An 18,484-nucleotide genomic window follows, 5' to 3' on the forward strand; every position below is an offset into this window, starting at 1 on the left:
AGGGTCCTGAGATCAAGCCCAGTGTCAGGCTCCTCGCTCAGCAGGGAGTCTGCTTGTCCCTCTCCCTCTGCTCCTCCTCCTCTCTCTCTTTCTCTCTCTGTCTCTCTCTCTCTCTCAAATGAATCTTTTTAAAAATCTTTTAAAAACAAACAATGATGACTTAATGGAAGACAACCAGACAAAAATAGAGAAGTGGGTTTGGTGGATGGAGGGATGTGGCCTAGAGCACTGAGAGTGCCCTGGGAGTCCACTCCAGTAGGCCTGGCCTGGGCCCTGGGAGCTAGCCCCAGGTGGACCCCCTGAAGAGTATCCTGACCACTGTGGAAAGCACAGCCCTAAGGTCTGCCCTCAGGGCAGGGAGACCCGACTCAGGGACTAAGAGGCAAAAGAGTATGAGAGAAGACAACCAATCTTTAGACAGCTGGGTGTCCTTGCACCTTAGTGCCTCCCTCTGAGCCTCAGCTCTTTTATCTGTGTCCTGGTACTCAGAGTCCTAGCAGGAGCGGCAGGAGTGGGCATGATCAATCTGCAGAGTCTCAGATTATGCCCCAGAATTTCTGAACCAGAACCTGCATTTTACTATACCGTGGAAATAACAATACCTCCTTCCAGAGGATTTTGTGGGGGTCCTTATTAACAATAACTACTGCCATTGACTTTATATGCTGGATACTGGGATAATATGGAGAGGTGCCAAATTCAGTGCCTGAACATAGTAGGTGTTCAATGTGCCACAGCTATTCTTTGAAACAGCCTGATTTGGGAAGAGGGAAGAACCTGAGTGCTAGAACCCAGCACACCTGGCCCACATGCTGGCCCCTCTCTGACACCGAGACCTCGGGCAAGTGATGTAACTGCTAACCTCTAAACTGGGCTTACCTCACAGGGTGGTTTTGAAGATTTAGAGAGAAAAAGTGTCCAGTGGCTGCCCTGCACCTAACAGCACATCATAGGACCCCAGGAGATGTTTGGTCACTCCCTCCTCCCTACAAGCGGATCCCACAGGACCACACAGTGGCAGAGAGACCCAACCATTTTGAATCCCCCCCCCCAGTTGCACATCCAGCCCTGTTTCTCTATTATTCTCATGTATCCACTGAGGAAATTCTCCCTGAACATCTACCATGTGCCCGCCACTGTGCTGGGGGCACAGACATTGCCGCTGTGGTCCCTAAGTCTGGAAGCCTGATCTGGCCTCTGATTGCGGAGGAATGAATGGGCCTGTTTTGCCCACCTGCTTGGAGAGCTGTAAAAACCAAACCCATTGTCTCTTAGCAGCCATCTGAAATAATTAGTCTCAATTCCCAACCCTAATGTGCTTCCACACTGTGAAAAAGCACTTTTTCAAGGGGGGCAGGAAACATAAATTAGTATAATAATGCAATTAAAATGCATTTTCTTTCCATTTATTTAAATTACTCCTCCTTACATCTTGAGAAAATGCATCCTTCCTTGGAGGTATTTAAGGAGATCCAAAGAGGCTGTTGCCATGAAGCAAGAAATGCCCCCCATAGAGAACACAAATACCCTACCCTGCAGGCCAAAAAGAACTACCCTCCCTGGTGATGACTGCTCATGTCTACAAGACACTCAGCACTCTGGAGTTCCACAAAAGCCCTTGCATGGAATTGTCCTGACAGGTCACTGGCTCTCTGTAAGCACTCATATGTTCGTTCTTTCATTAATCAACAATTTTTTTCTACACCTCTTCTACGGCCGGCGGTAGGAATAACCTAAGAAGGATGGGATATATTTCCTACTCTCATGGTGGACTGTAGGAGAAAGGCAGCCAAGCAAAAAAAGGACCTAGGGCCACCAGTGCTGTGGCAGCCAGATGCACGAAGAAAGGACCCCACCCAGCCCGGACATGGGGGAAGGGGAGCAGAGTGGGCCCCAAGGATGAGAAGGAATTAACCAGTGGGGCAGGGGAGAAAGGGTCCTCCAGGCAGAGTGACCAGCAGGGACAAAGGCATGGAATGTGGAAGAGCATTATGGGTAGAACAAGGAGGATCAAGTCATTTGAGAAGATTTGGAGGCAGTAGAGGAGAAGCAAAAGAAGCAGGGCCTCAAACACTCAGCAGTCCAGGAGAGTCTGGACAAGGCTAACGGTGGGAAATTTGTCCTGACAGCCTTAGGAAATGAGGATGAGCCTCAGGTAGCAGAGGTGGAGAGGCCATTAGCCCTGAAATCACAAAAGGAAGCCAGACTCCCACCCTGCTAAGGACACAGCAGCAAATACCATTCCCACCTCTGGACAGTATGAGCTATGATCCAGAGTTACTGGTTTTGTGTCGCTACCTGCTGGCAAGATTTCTTCAATGCAGCTGATTCAACAAAATGTTCAGAGAAAATCTTTTCTAAAAGGTAGTAACAGTTACAGGGAACTTTCTTGAAATGACAAAAGACCAAATTAGAGTAATACATTATAGAAAGAATGTTATTAGTTTCATTAAAAAAAAAAAAAACAGAGGAGAGCATCATCTGAGAGTCAGGGGTTCAAATTCCATCTCTGCCATTTTTTATTGGAAAAATCACTTCACTTCTTTGGGTTTTGTTTTCACATCCATAAAGTGGAGATAAAACCTAACTCCCAGTTGCTGAGGGAAATAAAAGATATCAGTTGTGTACAGAGAAATACTCCAACGAGAGTTGGAGTTGCAGCGGCAGGAAACCAGCACATGACCTATTGCCGCCTCCACCACTTCTGCTATCTCTGCCACTGCCTATACTGGAAGGATTTGCTTTCTCTTTAAGATCCAAGACATGAAGGAACGCAAAGAGCTCCACAACTGCACCTAGACAGGACCACCCCCTTCCCTCTTTTTCTTTCCTACAGAGAATTAGCTGCCCCCTTTCTGCCCCCATGATCTCTACCTTCAGCCTAGCTGCCTCATGGGCAAGGGTTTCCCCATTAACCCCCTTCCCACACTTCCAGTGAAATGTACTGAAATCTGACTAGCTGATAACCACAAGGAAGAAGGAAGCAGTAGAAAGGACAGACAGAGGAATGACCAAGCTGAGGATACCAGCAGCAGGCTCTCTGCCTCTCACTGAACCCCAATTTCCTCCTCTGGGAAAAAGGAACAACATGTGGCCATGGAACAACTCATATAACAGTCCAAGCACACCAAAGAGCTTCAGATATGGAAGTTATCATTAGAATGGTGGAATTGGGGGATCCCTGGGTGGCTCAGCAGTTTAGCGCCTGCCTTTGGCCCAGGGCACAATCCTGGAGACCCAGGATCGAGTCCCAGGTCAGGCTCCCAGAATGGAGCCTGCTTCTCCCTCCTCCTGTGTTTCTGCCTCTCTCTCTCTCTCTCTCTGTCTATAATAAATAAATAAATCTTAAAAAAAAAAAGAATTGTGGAATTGTGGTAGATAATCTTATTGTAGAAGGGCTTCATGCATCAGATTGAAGGGAGGTGGAGAGATACATGACCGTTTTAGTTTTTTCCGAGCTGAACTTGACTTTAATATTTTAAGTCATCTTGCAAATTTGGGGATGGAACACAAGTTAGGCCAAATTTTATATTGACAGGAAAAATGCACAATGTTTAGGACTTTGCCAGGAAGACTCATATAGAAATCTATTGCCCTGGGGCCTCTGGAGAAAGAGGGTGGGAGGGCAGAAAGGAATTGTGCAGTAAGAGACGATTCTATCAATCAACACCACTTCACCCAGACACCCAAACCAGAACTTTAATAGCAATACGACTACCACTTATGTTTCCTATGCTAAGCCTTTCTGTGTAATCAAGTTATCCTAACTTAATGTTCTCAATCACCTTGTGAGGCAAATACTATTCCTCCGATTTTATAAATGAGAAAGTGGGTTTGGAGATGTGGCTAGTCAGTACAGCTGGTGAGCTAAGGGGTCAGGATTTCAACCCTGCCCAGCTCCAGAGCCTTTGTATTATCTGCCTTCTTCACCTTGCCACCAGGTTATGCCCATGCTTTCTTCAAAATGTCCCAAAGGCTTGCCCTTCCACTCCATTTTCAGAAGTTCAGGAACTTATCCTAACCCAATTGTATTCAGCCTCCTAATTTATGGTCATGCCCCATACTCTACTATATTCCTTTCTATCACCACAGACTTTAGACCACCTCTATCCAACAGAACTTCCAGCAATGATGAAAATGTTCTAGAGGAGCATTGTCTAATGTGCCAGGCACTAGCCACATGTAGCTACTGAGCATTTAAAATGTGACTACTCAGATTGAGTCTTATGAATTTTTTTTACTTTAACTGATTTAGTTTAAATAAGCACATGTGGCCAGTGCCTACCATATTGGATAGTGTGTTGCTAGGCAGTCCAAATTCCCTCCAGGTAAATGGGACATCATAGAAAATGTGAACTGTGTGACAGTTTAAGCCTGGTAATCCACCAGAACCCAAAATTATGGTTTGTGCTTTTTCTCATCCTGGAAGGTATAGAAAGCTTCAAGGCACCTTAGCCTAGACAACCATTTTTCGATAAGAATATCTGCCTTTGGTTGAGCACCTCTTATATCTAACCTCCGTATTAGGTGCTTGACATGTGTTATCTAAACCTCACAACACCCCTGCAAAGTAGGTATTATTATCTTCTTTCAATCATATAGCCAATAAGCATTTGTTGAACATCTACTATGTGTCAGACAGTATGCCAGGTACTGAGAATATTGGAATTAACAAGACAGACCCCTCTGAGTTTATGTTCTATAAACAAGAGAGTTGAGGGGAGAAAAAAAAAAAGGAAGGCAGAGGCTCAGTAAAGTTAAGTAACTTGCTCTCTTCAGTCACATCACTGAAATTTGAATCCAGTCTACTTGAATTCACTGTTTCTTGGATCCTCCTTCTTCCCAGGCTAAAACCCAAAATCAAGGCTCAATGCTTCTCCCTATGAGGAAAAGGTGGTCCAAAAAGACGAGTTATGAATTTTTGTGACAGTAAATATAAAGACCTCCACTCAGGTCTACAGAAATAAAATAAAGTAGCCAATAGTTTTTATGGAAAAAATATATACCCAGAAAGGGGCTGACTGTCTATAAACCCAAGACAAAGTACCGTGTAATGCAGACGGATGCCATGTGGAAGCAGGTGCAGAGTCCAACACCTAACAAAAAAATATTCTTACTCTTTTCTGGGTCCGGCCACATGTAGAGCCTGGAACCATGTCTCAAGACAGGCCTTAACAAACTTGAATAAAACAGGGGCCCATGAGAAACAGTTCAATATTCATAGAACAAAGAAGAAGAGGGGCACCTGAGTGGCTCTGTTGGTTAAGCCTTTGACTCTTGGTTTCAGCTCAGGTCATGATTTCAGAATCCCAAGATCAAGGCCCCATATGGGGCTCTACAGTCAGCAGGGAGTCTGCCTCTCTGCCTCTCTCTCCCTCTGCCCCTCCTCCTGCTTACTCAGTCTCTCTCTCTCTCTCTAAAATAAGTAAATAAATATTTTAAAGAAGAAGAAGGAGGAGGAGGAGGAAGAGAAGAAGAAGAAGAGGAGGAAAAAGAGAATGAATCACTGGTATGCACAACACAGATGAATCTCACAGACATAACCTTAAGTGAAGGAGGCCAGAAACAAAACATGACAATATATGATTTCACTTATATAAAATTTAAGGACATTTAAAACCACTCTTAGGCAATAGAAATCAGAAGAGTGGTCACACACGTTTGGGGTGGATAAAGGCAGAGGGTTTAGGAGAGAGGCATCTGGGGCGCTGAATGGGAATGTGCACTTGGGAACAATTCACTGAGCTGTGCCTAATATCATGCACTTTACTGTATATATATATTATAATTCAGTATATAAATTCATGAGAAGGAAGGAAGAAGACCAATGGTTGAGAATACTATCAAACAAAAGTGGCAATAATTTATTGCCAATAGGAGGATCCCTGGGTGGCTCAACGGTTTAGCACCTGCCTTTGGCCCAGGGCGCGATCCTGGAGTCCCAGGATCAAGTCCCGCGTGGGGCTCCCAGCATGGAGCCTGCTTCTCCCTCTGCCTATGTCTCTGCCTCTCTCTCTCTCTCTCTCTCTGTCTATCATGAATAAATAAATAAATAAATCTTTAAAAAAAGAATTTATTGCCAATAGAGTATTAGAAAAATACTACTAAAATGCACTTAGGAAGAAGGAAAGTAATCCCAGAAGAAGGGTCTGTGGAAGGATATGTGGACAAAGAAAGTGGAAAATACACGGATAAATCTAAACAAGCATCGATTATATAAAAGAATAATAAATAATGTCTAATTTGTGGGGTTAACATAATAATACAAAATAGATTTAAAATACCAGACAAAAACAGATGTAAACCGAATGAGAGAGATTAATTTTCGAGTGAACTAAGGTTTAGGAGTGATGAATAACTTTGGCTTTGTTATATTAAATGACAAAGTCAGTAAGGAAACCGCTAATAACAAGGACACATACTTCACTTAGATAACTAAAACCGACCCAGAGCTGGTGAACAGAAGGCAGACACTGCTCAATCCCAGAGCTCAACTATGAAAGGAGAAGCCAGATCTCATAGAAGCCTGCACAAGTATAGTAGCATTTGTCCTAATTCTTTCCCTTAAAGGAAGAACATCATCATTTACCAGAGTGGCTATACACTGGGGTAGGGAAAACACCCAGAACCTTTTGAGTGCTGTTGTATATAAGTTGTGAGGTGACACTGATACCAGGGTGCCCAAAGCACCATGTAGAATGAGAGAGATCAGAGCCACTCTCAAAAGACTTAAAGGACACATAACACCCCTTTTCATTCATTATGTAATCCCAGCAAAACCACATGGGTCATAGAGGGTGATGGTAGGCTACTCTAAACTATAGGCAGCCCCATTTGCAAGTATCTTCATTAGTAGAGATGAACACAACCTCCGGTATTTGGGATGCATCTATTGTTCTGGGCCCATTGGGAAGGAGGATCAAATGACTCCCCATTCACCTAGGATAGACAGCAGTACACATTCACAACCTCGCTCTTGGGCTCTATTAAGTCTCCTGCTCTGTCACAATATAAAATCTGAAAGAATCGTGATCATCCTGACATTCTGAGGTTGGTCCACTATATTGGTGATATCACGTTAACTAGACATGGTGACTAGGAAGTGACAAGCACTCTGGACATCCCAGAAAGATACATTTATACCAGGGAGTTAGAAATAAAGCCTAAGAAAGGTTTAGACCCCTGCCTCATTGGTGACGTTTTTAGGAGTCCATAGCCTGGAATATGCCAAAATATCCTCTCCAAAGTTAAGGACAAGCTGAACTTTGTGCCACCTGCCACTAACAAAAAAACACAATGCTTGTGTCAGACTATAGATATAGCATATACTACACTTGGGAATACTGCCTGAACCCATCTCAGGTGACACAGAAGGCTGTCAGTTTTGAGTAGGACCCAGAGCAAGAGGGAGCTTTGCATGGACTCAGGCTGCCGTACAAGCAGCCCTATTGCTTGGGCATATGGTGGGCAGATCCAGTGATGCTAGAGGAGTCTGCGGCAATTAAGGACACTCTATGGAGTGAATCTTTGGCAAGCCCTTAGAGAAGGGTTAAGCCCAGATCACTACAGTCCTGGAGAAAGACCATGCTGTCTACAGCAGAGAAATATTTGATACTCAAAAAGCAGTTTCTGGCACATCACTGGATCCTGGGAGAAACTGAGTGACCATAGAACATCATAAGCTGGAACAGTTACCAGACCTAACAAATTATAAGCTGAGACAGGCAAAATTCCAACCTGTTACAAAATGAAAACATTACATTTGGGGGCAGCCCCTGTGGCTCAGTGGTTTAGCGCCGGCTTCAGCCCAGGGCCTGATCCTGGAGACCTGGGATCGAGTCCCACATCGGGGCTTCCTGCATGGGGCCTGCTTCTCCCTCTGCCTGTGTCTCTGCCTCTCTCTCTCTCTCTCTCTCTCTCTCTCTCTCTCTGTGTGTGTGTGTGTGTGTGTGTGTATGTCTCATGAATAAATAAATAAAGTCTTTATAAAAAAAAAAGAAAGAAAATATTACATTTGGAATCAGACTCAAGCAGGTATGGAGAAACAAGTAAATTGGGAGAACAGGTGGTCCACAACTGTTGTAGGATATACAGGGTGTAGACACCTGATGTAACCTGTCTCTCTTGCACTGCTGCCTCACCACCAGCCCACATCTATGGCCCTTTGGAGATTTCTTTACAACCAGTTGACAGAGAAGAAAAATAAAATAAAAGGTCTGGTAATGGCTAGGTTCAGAATATGTTGATATGAGCCAAACTTGGACTGCTACCGCACAGAAGGGCCCTGGAAAAGAGTGGTGAGAGAAATCCTCCCAGTGGACAGAGTTTAAAGTACAATTGGCCATGGTCTTTGTGTGAAGAAGTGACCTGAAGTACAATATACACAGACTTCCAAGTAATGGCAAATGGCTTCTCTGCTTGGTCAAGGGTCTGGAAGGAGCAAGATTGGAAGATTGGGAACAAGGATGTCTGAGGAAAAGGCATGTGGATGAAGCTATGAGAATGAGTACACAGCCTGTGGATCAATTGATGTCCTACCTCAATGCCCACCAGAAAGCATGTTTGGTAGAAGAAGCACTGAATAAGCAAATAGACAGGATGGCTCATCCAGTGCACCTTTGTCCTCAGCCACCTCAATCCATACAAAGGAGCCCATCAATAAATGGATTAATCATGGTAGCCTGATGAGATGAGCTGCCTTTCACTAAGGCTGATCTAGCTATCAGCACTGCTGAGTGCCCGACCATCAGCTGTACAGACCAATGCTGAGCCCTTGATAGGATGCAATCCCTCAAGGACCAGCCATTTGATGGCAAGTTCATTATCTTGGATCTCTTCTACCTGCAGAGAGAAATCATTTATCCTTACTAGAAATAATACGTATTCTCATTATGGGTTTGCCTTCTCTGCTCACAGTACATTGGCCAGGCCAACTATCTGCAAGCCACAGATTGTCTGCTTCTGGGAGAACCAAACCTGAGTCATCAACAAATCAAAAAGTTGGTTCTTTGAAAGGTCTAATAAAATACACAGTATTCTGGCAAGATTGGAGGAAGAACAAATAAACAATGTTGCAAATAAAAAAGAGGAAGAACTATGGAGGCTGTTGAGATATAAAAGGACTAAGATAAATAACTGGAGGAGAAGGAGAAATTCTCCCTTCCAAGAGAACGCCAACTAATAAATATAGAAGGAATGAAGTGTTAGAAAATCACTATACTGCAACCATCATAGTAAGGACTAGTACAGGCAAGAATCAATAATGAATGCTAAAACACATGTGCAAAAGTTTGATGAGGAATAGAGTACTTCCACTGCTTCAAAGTACCTCCTGCAAATTAATTATTTAATACAGAGAGTATAATAGCAACTCCACAGCAAGAAAACTGTTAGACATCACCTTAACTAAGTGATCAAAGTTAACATCACAAGTCAACATCAGTTGGTCAACTGATGTTGACTTGTGATGTTGAAACCCTTAACCAAGGAGTAAACAGGAGGAGAAGCACAGCTGCAACGGTTTCCCAAATCTGCTTTTTCTAGGAATGCCATCTGTCACCTTGTTACTATAAGGTGATATTCATGCTTGGCACTCAATAACCAAGTGTTAATTTAGTTGTTTTGCTGGAACTCAAGGTTTACCTCCTCTAAGAGCACAGGAAAAAAAAAAATTGACATGCCCTCAATTTGCAACTTCCTTCATCTGATCCAGAGTCAAGAAGCTCCTCTCCTCTTTACTCAGCTCCTTTTCAGCTTGGCTTTAAAAATCCTTGACTCTCCTCCTTGGGGAGGCAGCCTTTCAAATAAACTCTTCTTGCTGCTCACTTGACATCTCATTGAGATTGGTGCATCAAGCTCTTGAACTTGGGTTTGGTTACAATGTTATACACTAAGAAGCAAACACTGTGTAGTACTCCTACAACAGGCATGACTCAGATCTTACCGTGAGGAAGCATAGACATTCAGCGTGCACATCTACAAAACAACCACCATGTACTCTCCAAAATGGAAACGTCCTGAAAGACCTAGGAATCTCTGAGGCTATTCCAGGTTAAAGGAAATCTAAGGATGACAACTAAGTGCAACCTTAAATTACATCATGGACCAGAAAAAATAACGCTATACTAGGGTAGAAAAATTAATTTTCCCTCTATCAGGAGAACACAGGCAACACCCTTTTTGAACTCGGCCACAGTAACTTCTTGCAAGATACATCCACAAAGGCAAAAGAAACAAAAGCAAAAATGAACTATTGGGACTTCATCAAGATAAGAAGCTTTTGCACAGCAAAGGATACAGTCAAAAAAACTAAAAGACAACCTACAGAATGGGAGAGGATATTTGCAAATGACATATCAGATAAAGGGCTAGTTTCCAAAATCTATAAAGAACTTATTAAACTCAACACCAAAGAAACAAACAATCCAATCATGAAATGGGCAAAAGACATGAAGAGAAATCTCACAGAGGAAGACATGGACATGGCCAACATGCACATGAGAAAATGCTCTGCATCACTTGCCATCAGGGAAATACAAATCAAAACCACAATGAGATACCACCTCACACCAGTGAGAATGGGGAAAATTAACAAGGCAGGAAACAACAAATGTTGGAGAGGATGCGGAGAAAAGGGAACCCTCTTACACTGTTGGTGGGAATGTGAACTGGTGCAGCCACTCTGGAAAACTGTGTGGAGGTTCCTCAAAGAGTTAAAAATAGACCTGCCCTACGACCCAGCAATTGCACTGTTGGGGATTTACCCCAAAGATTCAGATGCAACGAAACGTCGGGACACCTGCACCCCGATGTTTCTATCAGCAATGGCCACAATAGCCAAACTGTGGAAAGAGCCTCGGTGTCCATCGAAAGATGAATGGATAAAGAAGATGTGGTTTATGTATACAATGGAATATTACTCAGCGATTAGAAACGACAAATACCCACCATTTGCTTCAATGTGGATGGAACTGGAGGGTATTATGCTGAGTGAAATAAGTCAATCGGAGAAGGACAAGCAGTGTATGTTCTCATTCATTTGGGGAATATAAATAATAGTGAAAGGGAATATAAAGGAAGGGAGAAGAAATGTTGGGAAATATCAGGAAGGGAGACAGAACATAAAGACTCCTAACTCGGGGAAACGAACTAGGGGTGGTGGAAGGGGGGAGGAGGGCGGGTGTTGGAGGGGAATGGGTGACGGGCACTGAGGTGGACACTTGACGGGATGAGCACTGGGTGTTTTTCTGTATGTTGGTAAATTGAACACCAATAAAAATTAATTAAAAAAAAAATAAAACAAAATACATAAAAAAAATTAAAAAATAAAAAAAAAAAAAATTTTCCCTCTATCCTTCTCGATTCTTAGCCGAGACACTCTGTAAGAAGACAGATTAACAGGAGAAAAACAAGAGGTTTAATAACATGTGTACCTCCCACATATATGAGAGACACCCAAGAAAACCGAGTAACTCCCTGAAGAAATGGCCCAAACCACCACATTATTAAATACCATCTCCAGCTAAAGACAAAAGATGTTGGGGGGGGGGGGGGCAGTGCGGCACCTGGGTGGCTCTGTTGGTTAAGTGTCTGCCTTCGCTAGGGTCATGATCCCAGGGTCCTGGGATTGAGCCCTCAGGCTCTCTGCTCAGCAGGGTGCCTGCTTCTCCCCCTCCCTCTGCTGCTCCCTCTGCTTGTGCTGTCTCACTATCTCTCTGTCAAATAAGTAAGTAAAATCTAAAAAAAAAAAAAAAATGATGTTGGGCAGTAGGTAAGGGGAGCCAGTTGTGGGAAGTTACCAGAAAAAGTACAGTAGATGAGAGTGAGGTGGCTATGCAGACTTAAGTCATTGCCTTCCACTGGTAAGAGCTTCTAGAGATTTTCAGTCATCCTTCCCTTACAAACACAGATTTCTCTTACAAATGGAAATGTCTCTTACAAAAGGATAACATCTCCTCAGTTTTCAGAGCCTTTACCTAGTCTGCTTCACAGAAACATAACCAGTCTTAAACAATTCTTATACCAGAGCAGCTGGGTGGCTCGGTTGATTAAGCATCTAACTTGGGTTCAGGTCATGACCTCAGGGTCCTGGTATGGAGGCCAGAGGCCCCCCCCACCCCCGCCCCATCTCCTCCTCCCCCCTCCAGCTGAGTGCCCCCTGCCTCATTGAGCCCCTTGTGGAGCATAGAGCCCTGTGCTCAGTGGAGAGTCTGCTCTCTCTCTCTCCCCCTCCCCCTGTCCCTGCACACAAGCACTCTCATGTTAAATAAATAAAATCTGTAAAATAAATAAAAATAAAGTAATCCTTATACCAAAGAGGTTGACTGGGGTGTGGGCGGGGAGGGGGGGGGGCAAATTCTGCTCTCCTTCACTATAAAAGACATTATTGGGACAACTAGTAAAAGTAGAATGTAAACTATATATTAGATAATGCCAAATTGTTCAACACTTAGATAAAAAAAATTTCCTGAGTTCATTAAATTTCCTATAATTATGTAAGGGAGTGCCCTTCTCCTTAGGAACTGTAAGTATTAAAGTGCTAAGGTTTGAAGGAGCATGATATCTGTAACTTACTCTGAAGTGATTCAAGGGGAGAAAAAATACGTAGAGAAAGAGAAAGAGAAATGATAAAGTAAATGTGGCAAAATATTAACAGTAGGTAAATATAATCCAAGGATCTAGTTCTTTAGTATCATTCTTAAGTTTTTCTGAGCCTGAAATTATTTCAAAAAATAAAAATTTAAGTAAACTTTAAAAATAAAGGAAAAAGAAGATATTGTAGGCAATATTATATGAGTAAATTTTAAAATATAAGTGAAATTAACAAATTCCCAGAAAATTCTGATGCTGATGGAAGGAAAAACTCTCTGATGCCTTGAGATATAAGAGAGGCCAGTTTAGATTTCTTTCTAAGTCACTGTGACTATCCATAAACTGTTTAAATCAAAAGCCTGATTTATGGCCCACCACACATACATTGCACACCTGCTTCACAAATGCATAGCCTAAAGGAAAACCATCTTGTCCTTAAGATCAATTAATGCTCCCACTCCCTACATTCCTTGATGTTGAAACTTGTGATTCCTATGTTAATCTATAATCTTTTGAGGTTTTACAAAATGTAAAAAAAAGGATAGCCCTGTAAAAACCGTTTGTTCTCTGGAGCTCTTTCTTCCCTGCGAAAAGTGTGTTTCTAAGGCAGTTGTCCTAACATGGGCTCAATAAAACTCTCTTTTGTAATTTTAGAGATTCTAAATGTTTGTTTATTTTGTGTCAACAAATCTATCCTGATAAAACTGACTCAGCTAGAAAGTTTAAATAGATTTATAATCATTAAAAAAATCAAGTCAGTAGTTTGAAATGTTCCCCAAAATTAAACACCATGCCAGACCAGTTGGAGTTACAGGTAAGTTCTAAAGGAAGAGATATTTCAAACTCCCCATTTCTATTCTTTGAAATTTATTGTAACTTTGATATCAAAAGCATAGATTAATAAAATAATCAAGGTTAACGAAGGTTAAAAATTACCAAAAAATATTGGCAAACTGAATCCAGAAATCCATGAAAAATATAAACATATTCACTACCAAGTTGAGTCTATTCTAGGAAATCAAAGTATATTTAGTATTCAAAAGTCATTAATATAATCATTAAATTAAAATATTAAAGGAAAAATATAATACATATTTTCTTCTAATTTCAAAATGAATAAGTAATTTTTATATAATTAAGAATCTGTCTGGCCTTTGTCCTCCACTGCTGGGATGTAGCCTCTAAACCCTGAGAGTTTCTTAAGTGCTAGGAAGGTCTTTGTTACTCATGCTGACCCTTCAGACCACCCCTGAGTTTATGCTTATAAGATGACTCATGGTGGGCCATTGAATAGTTTATGCTAAAATGATAACTCAGTATGGGGACTGGCTACTCAGAAAGGCCAACCCAGTAGTTACAGGGTTAATGCTTTGAACCAAGTGATATCAACCAATGTGTGTGGGGGGGGGGGGGGGGGGGGAATGCCACCAAAAACTGAATTCAATCGCATGGCCAATAATTAAATCAACTATGCCTATGAAATGAACAACAAAAACTCAATAAAGTATAATGAATTTCCCTGGTTGGCAACACCTTGCATATTGCTGCACATCCACGTGCTGGTAGGGTGACTTGTCCTTGCTCCACAAGGACAGGACACCACAAGCTTGCCATTTGAGATCCTCCCTGCCCTCACCCTATACATCTCTTCTTCTGACTGATTCTGATTTGTATCCTTTTTACCCTAATAAAACTATAATTGTAAATATTGCACTTTCTGAGCTCTGTGAGTCACTCTAGCAAATTATCAAACCTGTGGGGGTTATGAAAACCCCCAAGTCTTAGCCAGTTATTCAGAGGTGGGAGTGGCCTTGGAAACTTCCAAACTTGTGGCTGGTGTCCAAAGTGAGGCCAGTCTGTGGAGCACTATACTCCTAACCTATGAAGTTTGGCCTAACTCTGGGTATTTAGTGTCAGAAATCATTGCAGCAATGAACAGATAAACCAAAACTAATAATAAATGGGCATATAAAAAGGAATGAAGAAAACAGATGGGTTGAAATGAGCTAGAAGCTAGATTTCTCTAAATGTACCTTGTTTTATGGTGTTTAAAAGAAGACAAGAGACCAGAAATTGGAGTCACTTATGCTAAGCCCCATATCACCAAACAGAGACTTACCTTAATTTCAATTTTGCTCTCCCAGAAAAGCAATCTTAAACCAATCATTCAGGAACTGCCTCATAAGCACTAGTTAGGTCATCTGCCTGATAGACCTGAGCCGACCCCTAGAAGAAAGTAATTTTGCAATAACCAAACCACTTTTTGGTCTACTATAACATCCTTGTTCCTGTTCCTTTCTGCCTACAAAAGTCTTTCATCTTGTACAGCTCCTTGGAGCTCCTTTCTATCTGCTAGACTGGATACGGCTCAATTCATGAATCATTGAATAAAGCCAATAAGATCTTTAAAATTTACTGAGTCGAATTTTGTTTTTTAATATTGGTTTGACTTTAGAATCATGTAAATGTTTTACATAATTAAAACACAAAATTGAATAGAAAAATAAAAAGCAATCCCTAAAAATTAAAAACTAAAACAAAGCAACCTAACTCTATATCAAGTTGGTAGCATAACCACACAGAATTATTCCAAATGACTTTATTTTTTTAATATTGTATTTATTCATGAGAGACACAGAGAGAGAGAGGCAGAGACGTAGACAGAGGGACATGCAGGCTCCATGCAGGAAGCCTGATGTGGGATTTGATCCTGAGACTGCGGGATCACTCCCTGAGCCAGGGGCAGGTGCTCAATCACTGAGCCACCCAGGTGTCCCTCCAAGTGATTTTTTTTCCTCCAAGTGATTTAAACATAGTACAGTTACCGGACATGCTCAGTAGGATAGACTATAAAGTGAAAAAAAATCATATCTAACCAAAACTGCATTCAGGTGTCTTGTTCATTATATCAGTATTGCTATTTTAAAAAGATGTAGAATCAATAAACATATCTCCAATTCTAAGACTCTGGTCCCTAAATATTTTACCTTTTAAAAAGAAGCAAAACTTTTTGGACAAGTAATTTGTCCCACAGCTGTGGAAGGAAATATACAAAAACAGTCTGGTGCATCTTGTCATTACAGAAACCAAGGAACTTATATCAAAGACTATGGGGGGCACATCAGTAGCACATTGGAGCCAATTTGAAGGAATTCCCACTGGCCAAAGATGAGATAATTTGAGCATCAAAAATAATGATGATTTCGGTAGTTTGAGACACACCAAATATGTAAAAGATATACTTTTAAAAACACAACAAATATATTAAAGTTCATTAATTTATAATAATTTTATGCCATCATTAACGTCTTTGAAGGTTGCTAGGATGCCAACTCATTCTGAAATTGATACGTAAAAGAAAAGAATCAAGCATTTATCCTTCCTTTCCTATTTAGACTGTTTTTCAGGGTAACCAAATAATTGATGAAAGTTCTTCTTTATAAAAGAATCACAGCCAATAAACGTAGGAAGAGTTAACGACTTAGAAAATCACTAGTTTTGCAATCTCTAATGAAATCACTGACACAGATAATGATCAACAATGACTGCCAAAAGAACTGGGTGAAAGGTAGATGGGAAACTTTATAACAGATAGATTAGGCTGGCACCATCAGAACCAGATGATCAGTATCAAGATCACTAAAAGTAAGACAATCAGATACTATTTATCTCCTGATGTGATGCAATAGAAAGTACACAGCACCACCTACAGAGGAACTCTGCCAAATAATATTTCAAATTATTAACCATTTTAAAAAAGGAAAAACCTAAAGCTAATGAAGTCTGGTTCTAATTATTACTTTTTAGAAATACAAGGGATGGAATAACATGTAAAATAATTGCTCAAAAATTAAATCAGAAACATACAGAAGACAAGAAATTCTATAGTACAAATTGTTTTCATCAAATAAATAACATTTTTTCAAAAAGAAGAGAAAACTTTGATAGGCTAAAAGATTTAAGAAACATTAACTATGGGACTAGTGTTTGAAAGAGGGAAAAATATTCCTTCTTTGAGGCAAATGGAAAGAATAAAAGAAACATTAACTAAATGAAATTACGTACTTTTTTGCATCCTATTTAAGTGTATCAACAATAAAATTACAATAGTTTGGAAAATCACAAAAAATTGAACTCAGCCTGAATATTAGACGATATTAAGAAATTATTATTCTGGGAGGATAATCATGGGTGTTGTAGCTAGGCTTCTTAAAAGTCCTTATCTGTTAGAGGCACACTCCACTGTACTTGCAGATTAAATGACATGATGCCTGGGAATTACTTTCAAACACTCAAGCCAAAAAAAAAAAAGAAAGAAAAAAAAAAAAAGGTAGGGAGAAGAGATGGTGCAAGAATGGCAGGAAATCAATCATGTTGAAGCTGGGTGATGAGTTATGATGATTCATGATAACATTCTCTCTGTTTCTGTGTAAGTTTCAAAATCCCTCCAATAAAAAGTTAAAGATAAACCTATGATCACCTTAATAGTTGCAGAAAAAGCAACTGAATGCAGAAAAGGCATTTGATCATATTCCATACCCATTCAGAATTGTGATTCTTATCAAACTAGAAATAGGAGAGAATTTGTTTAATCTACTAAAGTGTGCTTATCAAAACCTAGAGTAAACAGTTAATAGTTAATAATGAAACAGAAGCACTTTTAAAAATCAGGAATCAAATAAGAACGCCCCTACTATTACCACTTCCTGGCAACATCAAATCAGAGAACTTAATCTGTACAATAACTCGAGAAGAATAAAAGATATAAAGATCAGAAAGGAAAACATGGACTTAATTTTCTCAAATGAAACGACTGTCTGCATAGAAAAATCCCAAGTGACAATAAACAAATTATTAGAATAATTCTCAGAATAACTAAGAGTTTAGTAAGGGAATAATAAAATAAAAAGTGTCATCTACCCTTAGTGCAGAGAGAGGATTCAGCTCGGATAGGACACAGGTAGCTTTCAAATGTATTGGTACTATTCTATTTCTTAAGATGGATAGTGGAAAAGAGGCTGTTACTCTCATTATTCTATATACCTTATAATATGCATATGTATGATTCTGTTTGTATAAAATATTACATAATAGGAAATTGAAAGCAAATAAGAAATAATGGATTTTCTATTTCTAGAACTTGTAAAGCATAAAACATATGGCCATGACTCTGGGGGGTGGGGGTGTTGTAGAGATAATTTTTGCTTTCGGAAAATTACAGTAACTTGCTCTTGAATGTCATTTGCCGTCTTCAAAATTTCTCTTAACAATCATTGCATCGCCAGATTGTTGCCATGTGACAGCAGATAAGTACCAAAAAGATGGAAATAAAACTTTTTTATTTGTATGCAACTGCTTTGAAACACTGTGAAGGGCAAACGAAAGGTATCTCTGTCTGCAGGCTGCTAGACTATGACCTTGGTTCTAGACTCCAAGTCCTAGAGGTAATCTTGGACCCTGAACAGGTTGGGTCACTTCCTTTTAGTTGAGGCCTGAGTCTTCCAGTCCACCCCCACACCATCCTGTTCATCATCTCCCATCAGGCCTTCATTCTGCGTTTCCTGCCTGGACCAGCAGGTGGCTGAGTTTGTGAACCAGGCTTCCAGAATCTATGGCACTGAGAAGAATCCTCCTGTATTTCTCCCAATTCACCAACAGAGGGCAGGCATGCAAAATAAGAGGAGAAAACCATAGCTTTTCCTACTACGGGTACTTTGAGGGAAAGGAATCCAGGGATGAGCCTTGCAAACTATGTTTATCTAAATTTTAACCATGAAAATGTTATACATGTGTCTGAATTTAGAAGTATTCTGCAAACATAAGGTCCGCGGGTGGGAATGTTCTTGTCTTGCTAGAGCTGATCAAAAATCCGTAGCACGAGTTTGAAGTGGGA

This window comes from Vulpes vulpes, chromosome 11 (genome assembly GCF_048418805.1).
Source record: "Vulpes vulpes isolate BD-2025 chromosome 11, VulVul3, whole genome shotgun sequence".
NCBI classification, from domain to species: domain Eukaryota; kingdom Metazoa; phylum Chordata; class Mammalia; order Carnivora; family Canidae; genus Vulpes; species Vulpes vulpes.